The sequence below is a fragment of the Phalaenopsis equestris genome, unplaced genomic scaffold (assembly GCF_001263595.1).
Source record: "Phalaenopsis equestris unplaced genomic scaffold, ASM126359v1 Scaffold000372, whole genome shotgun sequence".
NCBI classification, from domain to species: Eukaryota; Viridiplantae; Streptophyta; class Magnoliopsida; order Asparagales; family Orchidaceae; genus Phalaenopsis; species Phalaenopsis equestris.
Window position 1 is genome coordinate 1,592,791 of NW_018164814.1, and position 11,196 is coordinate 1,603,986.

The following is an 11,196-nucleotide window of genomic DNA, read 5'->3' on the forward strand; positions in this document are numbered from 1 at the left end:
GAGCCAATATATATAATATGTATTGCACATTTTAAAATTTAAACTGGTGGTATGTTTTATATGATATGAATCATTTGAGTTGTATAAATGTAAAAATCAAAGTTTAGGTATTAGATATGTAAATATATAGGAATTGGGAATTGGCTGAACAGTTAAACGGCTATGTGGCAGAAGTAAGAATGCGAGAGGAAGATGTAGAAGAAGTTCTATAGTATTTCACTAATAAAATAAATACATAGATAAACCTATTTATAGAAGCAAAACAACCAACACTTAATCTGAAACGAAGTGAACCAAACGGGTTCAAAATAAAACAATCCAAAAGCATGCAAAGGTACATTAACACCCCCCATCAAAATGATGATCATTGTCAAAGATGGTTAATTTGTTGCGAAGAAGCTTGAACCCTAACTTTGGAATAGATTTAGTGAATAGATTTGCAAGTTGATTAATGTTATCGATATGATGAATAATAAGAGTGTTGTTTTTAATGCATTCTTTGATATAATGACACTTGATCTCAATGTGTTTGGTCTTGGCTTGAAAAATAAGATTTTTTGCTAGAACTATGGTTGAGGTGTTGTCATAGAAAAGAGATGTAGGAGTAGTAAGGTTGATTCGAAAATCTTCAAGTAAACGTCGTAGCCAAACAATCTTAGTCGCCGTGGCAGCTAGAGCTCGATATTCAGCTTCAGTTGAGGACCGAGCGATGGTGGCTTGCTTTTTAATTGTTTAAGAGATAAGCATAGATCCAAGGAATATATAGAATATGGAAGTAGAATAACAATTTGTAGGATCACCAGGCCAATTAGCATCTAAAAAGGCAGTGAGTTCGAGAGATCATAGGATGATGGGTAATCTAAGATGAATAATGCATTGGAGATACCGAAAGATACACTTTAACTGTTGAAAGCTATTTTGAGTTGGCTGATGAATGGTTTGACTGGAGCTGTTTACCACATAAGCAATATCTGGTTTCATGAAAATCAGATAATGTAAGGAAATAGTTGGTTTACAATAAAGAGAACTATCATGAAATAAAGTGGGATCACAGAGGTTAGAAGGCTTTCTGATGTTAGTTGGATTTTGCACAGGTTTAAAACTTTTCGTTCCCGAGGTATGAAGAATTTGTCATGCATAAATCGCATGATTCAGATGTAGACCATATGAGGCATGAGTTGCTTGTATGCTAAGAAACCTAAAAATGGGCCAAGATTCTTCATTTCAAATTTGCTATGTAAGCATTGAAGAATAGTATCGATAGTCTGAAAATTATTTCCAGTGAGTAAGTATCATCCACATATATCAAAATTTAGATATGAGTGTTGTTGGAGTGATAGCCATATGAAGAAGGATCTACAGAGCTAACATAAAAGTGAAGAGACTAAATATATGCAGTAAAAGTGTGATTCCATTAACCATGTCCTACTTCAGTCCTTAGATAACCTTTTTGAGTTTACAAATGTTGGTAGGATGAAGTTGATCTAGGAATACATGAGGTCGGTGCATGTAGAATTCCTCATTTAGAACACCATGAAAAGAGGTGTTGGAAACATCAAGTTAAAGAATGTTCCAATTGTAGGTAGTGATAATTGTGACAAAGACTCGAATTGTATAAATTTTAGCACCGGACTAAATGTGTCAAAAAAAATCTTTGCCTTTTTGTTTTTTAAAACCTTGATCCAAAAGGTGTGCCTTGTACCATGCTACTGTTCTGTCTGAATTCAATTTAGTTTGGAAGGTCCACATACAACCAAGAATATTATAATGAGAGTTGGGAGGTACCGATTCCCATGTCCCTTGATCATGTGAGGCTGAAATTCAGAAGACATAGCTTTTCTCCAACGTTCATGTTTAACTGTCATAACAAAAATTATGGGATCATTAGTTGTTTGATGAGTAAGATAAAAATTTTTTTGAGGTTGCCCGTTTTACTTTTAGTGAGTGTTGAATGAGATGGAGGAGGAGGTAAGGTAGCAGATGGAGATATACTATGCATTTGTAAAGGGAGTTCAATAGAGAGGGCAATGTTGGGTTGTCATAGTCAAATGTTAAAAGAAGGCTTGTAGGAGCAGAATTTTGGAAGGGTGGGTTGCACGGTTCTATACTTATAGTGGTAAAAGTAGGCCGGTTCTATACTTTTTGGACAGGTGCATAGCCTAGAAACACACATTCTTAGGATTTTTGTGGTTAAGATAGGGCTTGAGCCACAAAAAAATTTGAAAACCAAATATTTTTAGCCAAGGATTAGTGTTCTGTTTATGAAATAAAGTTTCATGAGGAGATTTATATTGAAGCATTTTGATGAGTAGACTATTAATAAGATAACTTGCAGTGAGAAGAGTATATGCCCATTGATAAGTAGTTATATATTAGGCATCATGCTTAAGGGTGTGAACCATTTCTATAAGATTTCTATGTTTTGTTTCAACGACACCATTCTGCTTGAGAGTGCACAAATAGGTATATTGATGTTAAATGCCAAACTGAGCTAGATAATAATTAAACTTAGAGTTACAATATTCACCTCATCCATCCATTCTAAGGATTTTTATAGAAGAATTTAGCTAATGTTCAGCAATACATTTAACTTTATAAAATTTAGTGAGTGTCATTTTTATGTTTAAGCATGTATACCCACGCAAAGCGAGAAAAATCATAAACAAAAAATGAGTATTTATAATTCTGATGAGAGGTGGTGGAAGAAAGACCTCAGACATTAGAGTGAATAAATTGATATCGTAGCCCTAGTTTGGGACTTGACAAAAAGTCATTTTCTATTTCTGGACACATTACATGAAGTATAGATGGTTTTGGTGCTAACGCGTTGTCAATTAGAAGCTAAACCTTGTTAAACATGACTGTGGGGATGCCCAAATTGTCTATGCCAAAGATATGAAACATGTTGAACATATATAAGGGCAAGATCTGAAGAATTGTTGTACTCAGTTAGAGGTAGTTGAACTCTGTACATCCCTTAAATGCAAGGTCCTTCAAGAAAAATATTGTTGGTCTGCACATCCTTAATTGAGCATCTGTTAACACTAAACATAATAATACAAGGGTTTTAAGTATTTAACTTATGAACCAAAAGTAAATTATAAACTAAGTTAGATTCAAAACTTTAAAAAATGTCTTGCTTTTTATTCACCACACTTATTTTTCCACTTACTCATTAAATGTGAAAAAAAAACAATTGGAAAATTGATGTTCGATGAGGTCAGCCTTTCCTGGTTTCACCGTGGGTGCGCTTTTGGGTGAATTTTAGCTCGAGAGGTAATACAAACGACAGTGAAGGGCGAAAAAAAGATAATACGTCATAATCATGAGGTGGGCCCAGTCGGCCTTTGTAGCCGCTTGGCGGATAGCTAGAAGTGAAAGTGGTGCACATGGCATTAGGTGGCACCCATGTGAGCACCCGCTCGCTCCCATTGGTCCAGATGTCGTTGTTTCCGGCATAACACGCACGTGAGGTGCGGCGTGGGAAGTGGGGTCCACACGCGTTGCCGCAGCTCCCCCGCGTCGTCAGGCACATGGAGGCCGAGGTTCGTCCCGGCCCGCAGAGTGATTTTGAGCCCCACGCCCATCTTCATGTGCGAACAAAGTTAATAAAAAAACAGAAACGTATCAATTTTTTTTATAAGCAGATAAGATGGTGGTCCACAATAAAATCTCATACTCAAAAACTCACTATTTCTCTCCCAAAAAAGTTATGAAGGTGCCGGAGCCACAAAAAACTCTTCAACAAATACTAAAAGTACAAATTTTGAGTAATGATATGAAGGCCGAGATAAAATTTTAGCAATAAATATTCAAATTTTGATGAAAAATTATCAAAAACTTAGATTTTCAATAAAATTATGGTCAAATTGACTGGCAAGACGAGATTAACCCAACTATACAAAAACTAGTCTGATCGGATTTGAATCAAGCTTAGATCAAATTGTTAAATTGTTTTTGAAAGCTTTACGGCAATAATTGGAAGGTCAAACGAATATTGGATGTGACATGTTTAATAAAATCTAGAGTCTCAACGAGACAAATCCAGTAAGCCTCATATCCCTCAATTCATGCATCATTAAGGCTATCAAATCTTCATCGAACACTGTCCGAGTAAGATGAACTCTCAGTATTGTTCGATAAAGGGGTATTTTGACTTCATTCTTTATTTGCAATTTATACTCCATAAATAGAGCTAGTCCAGAGCTTGCAGAAGTGGGAGATGCTATCATGCATACTACAATACAGATCCGTTCGACACCGTTTGTTGGAGGCAACAAATTGGGCTAGCACTGCTTTTGGTTGTCGTCGCTGCCTCGGGCCGCCGTGTCTTCTAGTCATTGCCTCTTCGACAGCGGCCTCTTCAAGCTACCATTGTTTTCAGTCACTAACGTCTCGGAAGTATAAACAAGCCGAACACAATCAGTGATATGCTTTAACGAGTAGAACGTGAGCTATGCCGAGGCTCTCATTTCTTTGGCTCATTTACACCACTAATCTCAATCATTAATTTTGCCTATCAATAAAACAAACAATGGTGATCAATTGCTTATATTTACTTTTTTTTAATGAACTCAACTATTTTAAAGTTATCTAAAGTTATTCATATTTATGAGAAATTTATATTGACTTAGTAGCACGAATTATCATTTATTCCATATTAAAAAAGTATTAGAGCCTAACTATCCGACTTGTAAAAATTGACGCACATGGTTTGGTTTATTCATAAGAAAGCAAGACAGTATGATACAATGTTTTTAGAATCTATGTCAAATCTAGAAAAAAGTGAGGGGCACTTTGTCAATATTTTTAGCATTAACGCCCCTAGCTTCTTTGCCATGTTTGAAACTTGTTATGTTTTGAAAATGATAAGATTCTCTCGTACAAAAGAAAATGAACAGTAGTTCTTAATATTATGCTGTTTCTATTGTCTCTTATTTAGGAGAATTATTATTTGTGGCGACCACATATCCGGACAACATTCTAAATAGTCCACAACAACGGATATATGGTCAGCGACACGTAATAATTCTCCTACTTGGTTGCCAGTGTGTTAACGGCCCTAATCGAGCTCTGGCTAACCTTAGCTTGAGCTTGAGCTTTGATTAATTAATCAAGTTTGAGCTCAAGCTAGAGCTTATGTTTACGAGTTTGAATCGATTTGTTTATTATATAAAAATAATAATACTATTGATTCAAGATAGTATTATAATAAAATAACAAATAGAATAACCAAATTAGGAGAGGGATAATAAAAAGCCACGTAATATAAAATACAAACTATTAGTTCTTTAAATATTTTGAATACTATAAAGATGAAAACTTACATTTTAAGATATTTTGAGTATATTTTATAATAATATATTTTTTAATGAATTGATTCACGAGCTAACTAGTCATGTTGAAGCTGCATGATCATGATTTGTTAACTCATCGACCACAATTCTACATTATTTATGAAACTGGCTCACTTGCTCCCCTAGTCCTAATCAATTTGAATGCATTATTACACACACACAAATATATATATCTATATATAGACGCATGCCTCTAAAAGCAGTGACCGCAGTACGGATAATCGATCCGAAGCGGTGCGTGTCTTCCATCATTTGCCTGACCACATTTTCTTCGGCCGCACGCCAAGTGTTCGTCAAATTTCCTGAACTGGTATTTCTTCCGACTCGCGGAGCTACTTAATTGAATGGAGCGATGTTGGAGCACGAGGACAGTTGCTTTGTCTGAGATCTGGAGTACGTTTATTGGTGAAATCTTATCTTCATCTCTGCAGATCCAGAAGCTGTTGCGTTGTGTTCTTAAGACCTTCTGCCATGCAATTTCTCTGAACCCTGGGGTTCAGACTGATAATTTTTATACATTTTATTGTTCTTACATTCTTCAATACTATCAAATAATGGTATTATCGCATCATTATGAAAATGTTACCACCCAGTTCTTAGAGTTGTAGCCTTCATAGATTGATGCTTGGAAGTATATTTGGCAGTAAAAGCATAAAACAATATTAGTGCATTTACATACATACCTTGTTGCGAGAGATAAAAGATATCACTTGATGTGGTATATATACATAAATCAAACAGGAGAACGACCAACGACGAAGCAAAAAATAGAACGAGAAAAATTTTACACCAGAAAACAGTAACACAGCGGAACACAGATTTACGTTTTTTGGCAAATTGCCTACGTCCATGGAGTTGCAGAAGATTTTACTACTTGAGGAATTTACACCAATCAATTATCTCGACTTACAAAAAGAATCTTTCACTTCGTTACTCTTTCTTCTTCTCTCTCTGTTATTCTCTCTTTACACCGAGATACAACAAAAAAACTCTACACTGAGATATACCAAAGAAGATAAGTTTACAAGAGAAATAAACCTAACTTCTCTTGTGCTACAAGCCACCAAGAAGAAGCCAAGAGAGAACAATCTTTTTTTTCTTCCTTCACCGCAAGGAACTACTTCTTGCACTTTCATTCTTTCTATCATGAGGGAACCCGAAGAAGAAAACCATGACTTCGTTAACCATAGGAGAGTCATCCGAAGTCTTTTATCCCGAACAGAAAGGGAGCAAAGGGATGCTTTGCTTCACAGGAGGGAGCGGTTGGTGTAACCGTAAGGTCGCAGTCGTGCGATTGGAATAGCGGGAGCGGAAGCGGGAAGCGCCGATTTGCGATTGAATATGAGCGAGAGATCACGATCTCTCGCGATCGGGAGAGCGAGAGCAGGAGGGGGTCCAAACCGGGCTCCACACTAACAAATCTCTCACTTAGAGACAGATACACCACCTACAACATCTCCTTCCTCGAACTGATATCCTCCACTGGTGGGGTCGCCCATTTCTTCAAACATGAATCCTCCATCTTGACTCCTTCACTATGAATCTTCCACCTCTGCAACTCAAAGTCTCTGTCTTCAAAAGACCCACTAGAGTTGTGCACAACTTCAATTTCTCAAGAGTAACACCCCCAGTCAACATTTTAGCAGGGTTCAAATAGTCTTGAACCTCCAAGTTATTTCTTGGATTACTCTTGTCTCTGCTTACAACTCCGACTGCATGAACAATATCATGCCTCTGTTGAAAGCCTCTTCCAACATGTCTAGTATTGTACCTCTTACCGCCATCAAGCTCAGTCTTCACCTAGTACATCCACTTGTTGTGTATTATCTTCTTCCTTGGTGGAAGTTCCGCCTTGTACCTCTTACCGCCATCAAGCTCAGTCTTCACCTAGTACATCCACTTGTTGTGTATTATCTTCTTCCTTGGTGGAAGTTCCGCCTGCTCCCACTTGCTCGAATTTTCATCTTGCAATATTTCTTCATTGCTCTATGGTTCTCCACCATATGTCTATGGAACAATAGGAATGACTGTCCCGGACCCACTATCCTCTTCACTTCCATCATCAACAAAACTATAAACTGCCAGCAATAGTGCATCATGTACTTCTTCAGATACCACATTTGCGATAACATTCTCCATATTATTGAGATTCCTGCAGTTCATCTTTATATGGTCAGCATTGCCACAATTCCAGCAGGTTGCCTGCTGACCAGACTTTGATTTTGATATCCCTTTATTTGAGTTCCTATCTTGTGATCTTCATCTGAAATCAACATTCAGTACCGAAAGCAAACTTGAGATATCGTCAGAATCTTTTCTGCGCACCTCCTGAGCAAAAATCAAATCACGAATATCATCCGTTTCAATTTAGATTTACCTGCAAAATTTATCTGCAGAACTGCTAACTGTAATCCTCATGGCTTCTCAACTATTTGGCAACAATGCCAACAATATCAGCGCACATATCTCATCATCAAAATAAATTTCAACAAACGTCAATTGATTTTTGATAGTATTAAAATTATTCAGGTGTTGAGCAACAAAATTACCGTCTACCATTTTCAAATTGAATAACTTCTTTATCAAGTACACATTTTTATTCACCGATGGCTTTTCATACATATCTGATAAGACTGTCATAAGATCTGCAATAGTCCTCTCATTGACTATGTTGTGTGCAACGGACCTTGATAGGGTCAATCGAATAACCCCCAGAACTTGTCGATCCAATAAATTTCATTCGGTCTTATCCATTCTTTCAGGTATTTTCTCCAATAACGGAAGATGGAGTTTTTTTTCCATAGAAGTAGTCATCTATCTGCATTCTACAATAACCAAAATCCGTGCATCAATTTTCTCGATCCCTGAAACCTTCACTTCATCTTTAGTCATCATTCTTCCTCAGATCTGAACAAATCTCTGATATCAGGTGTTGCGAGAGATAGATATACCAGTTGATGTGGTATATATATAATATAAATCAAACAGGAGAACGATCAACGACGAAGCGAAAAATAGAGCGAGAAAAAATTCACACCAGAAAACAGTAACACATCGGAACACACAAATTTACGTAGTTCGGCAAATTGCCTACGTCCACAAATTTGCTGAGGATTTTGCTACTTGAGGAATTTACATTAGTCGATCACTTCGACTTACAAGAGGAATCTCTCACTTCGTTGCTCTCTCTTCTTCTTTCTCTACACCGAGATACACCGAAGAAACTCTACTCTGAGATACACCGAAAAAGATAAACTTACGAGAGAAATAAACCCAATTTCTCTTTTGCCACAAACCACCAAGAAGAAGCCAAGGGAGAACAATCTTCTTATTCTTTTTTCTTCTTCCTTCACCGCAAGGAACTAATTCTTGCATTTTTCTTCCTTCTATCCTGAGGAAGCTCGAAGAAGAAAACCGTGACTTCGTTAACCGTAGGAAAGCCATCCGAAGCCTTTTATCATGAACAGAAATGGAGCGAATGGATGCTTCGCTTCACAGGCGGGAGCGGTTGGCGTAACCATAAGGTCGTAGTCGCGCGATCAGAAGAGCGGGAGCGGAAGCGTGAAGCGCCGATTCGCGATCGAATAGGAGCGAGATCGCGATCTCTCGCGATTGGGAGAGCGAGAGCGGGAGGGGGCCCAAACCGGGCTCCACACTAACAGACCTCCCCATTCTTATGTATTTACATATCAGTTGCATGGCAGACAAAATTTATTTTGTTTTGAGATTACTGTTGGACTGGTTGATTTGAGCTTAGTGTTGAGTTGATTTGATTTGGACAATTAGTTCATATTTGAAACGTAGAAAAATCATAGTTCTTGAAGCATTCCAATAGTGTAGATTCAGAGGACAGTTTCGTTGTCTGACCATCGTTACTCGGAGATCACAAAATTATGAATTTTGGCACTCTTGATCGAATGACTCGAGACTAATCCAAAATTTGTACTACTAATGAGATGTTTCTGTATACAAAAAAGTATCTTAAAACAAAAATTAGCACATTAATAAGGTTTTCCCTAATTGTAAGCCAATCTAGAGGCAATTATGAGGGAAGAAGAGATGGGATTTAGATTTGGATGTGGAGAAAATATTGGGAGATAATATTGGATGTTATCCTATCATTGTAATTAGCTAAGCATTATTGGTATGTTCTTCAGCAATAAGAAAATCATTGGATGAATTATATAATATTCTTGTTACTTTTAATGTACTGCTTGGTGCATAACATTTGTTCCAATTTGTAGCAACAGTAGATAAAGAATGGTTGAGCTCATCCTCCATATGATGCTCTAGTTAGTGATTACCTAACTTTGACTCTTGCAGTGGAAATTCAGTGATTTTTTTTTTTTTTGGGTGCATGCTTACAATACGCTCATGATGTGATAGCTTATTAATTATGTTTTTAATTCTTGTAGCTTTGGGTAATGTTGATCTCATGTATTACATTTAACTATCCATATGTATTTAACAAAATACATTCTGAATATGAAACTGAGAAAGAAATGAGCGCGAATAAAATTTATTTGTTGTCAGTGCATAAAATTTTGTCTTGATTATTTGCATGGGGGGACAGAATGGTCTTAGACTATGTGAAAGATCAATTTATGTTCGAGATTATTTAAATAGGGACTTAAGCTTTGATTTGGGATTGGTTTTGTAGCGTTTAGATTAGTTTTGAGAAGCAGAACTACTTCCCAGCAAAGGTGGAAGGGCTGGAAGGCACTGAGGAGCAGACCGTTTCCTTATCACTCATTTTGTCCAACTTTCCTATCATTACCACTAATATCACTTTTAGTTAACTAATAACAGCAATCCTTGTCCACCATTGAATTGAGGCTGGCCACTTTATCCCTCCATTTAAATACATCGGGATGAAAAGGCCAACTCTCCACTTGTGCTCAGGAAAGTTGGATTGGATGATAAGATTGATCATGATAAGAGTGCATGTTGATGATATATGAAGTTGATTACCATTATAAGATTATAAAAATAGCCTTGTAGTGGTGATTATCAGGTTCTTATTATACAACCATGCCCCAACTTCTATAGCCATCATAATGATTATTAAATAAGATGATGACGATGATGATGATTCATGCTGTCGTTGCATAAAAAAAAACACCTCGCTCCCAAGAACTGATCTGGATCCGTAACCGATGTTCTTAAAATTGTAAGTGGTACACACACCTTACTGTTAGACTCAATCTTATGTGAATATAATGAAAATATTATCGAAGAGACCAGACACCGAGACTTAGTAATTACATATGGGAGCCCCCCCATAATGAGTGGTGACACTATGAGAATCCTTCCGTTATTGAGCTTGGCTTAACCATAGTACAAGTGCCAAGACTCACGGGTGCGTTAATCACATAAACCATTGGATCCAATCAAATTTGGATGTGGTATTCGTGCGCTTAGTCTAGTTTTCAACCCAAGCATTTAAACTTATATAAATGGCTGACTACTTGGTATATTTATGCCAATATTTTTTTGTGTATAGGATGTGGGACTAAATGCCTTAATAGGAAAAACAAATATCGCTAAACCAAAATCTTAAGGCTATTAGTTAATGTCATTCTTTAAGATTCTGCCTCTATCCATTAAGCACATATAACCATCAATTAGCAAGAACATCTATTTTATAATCCCGATGAAAACTTATGGATTAACAACATAGAATGGAAATTCCCTGAAACAAAGTTGCCTTGACTCTTTCCTTTCTAAACATATAGTATATGATCAAGCACACATAGCTAAGATAGAAAATGGCCATAATTAACTATTAACTTCTTACGCAATTACAATGCATAGTGACCCTTAATTTTACAAAGAGTCA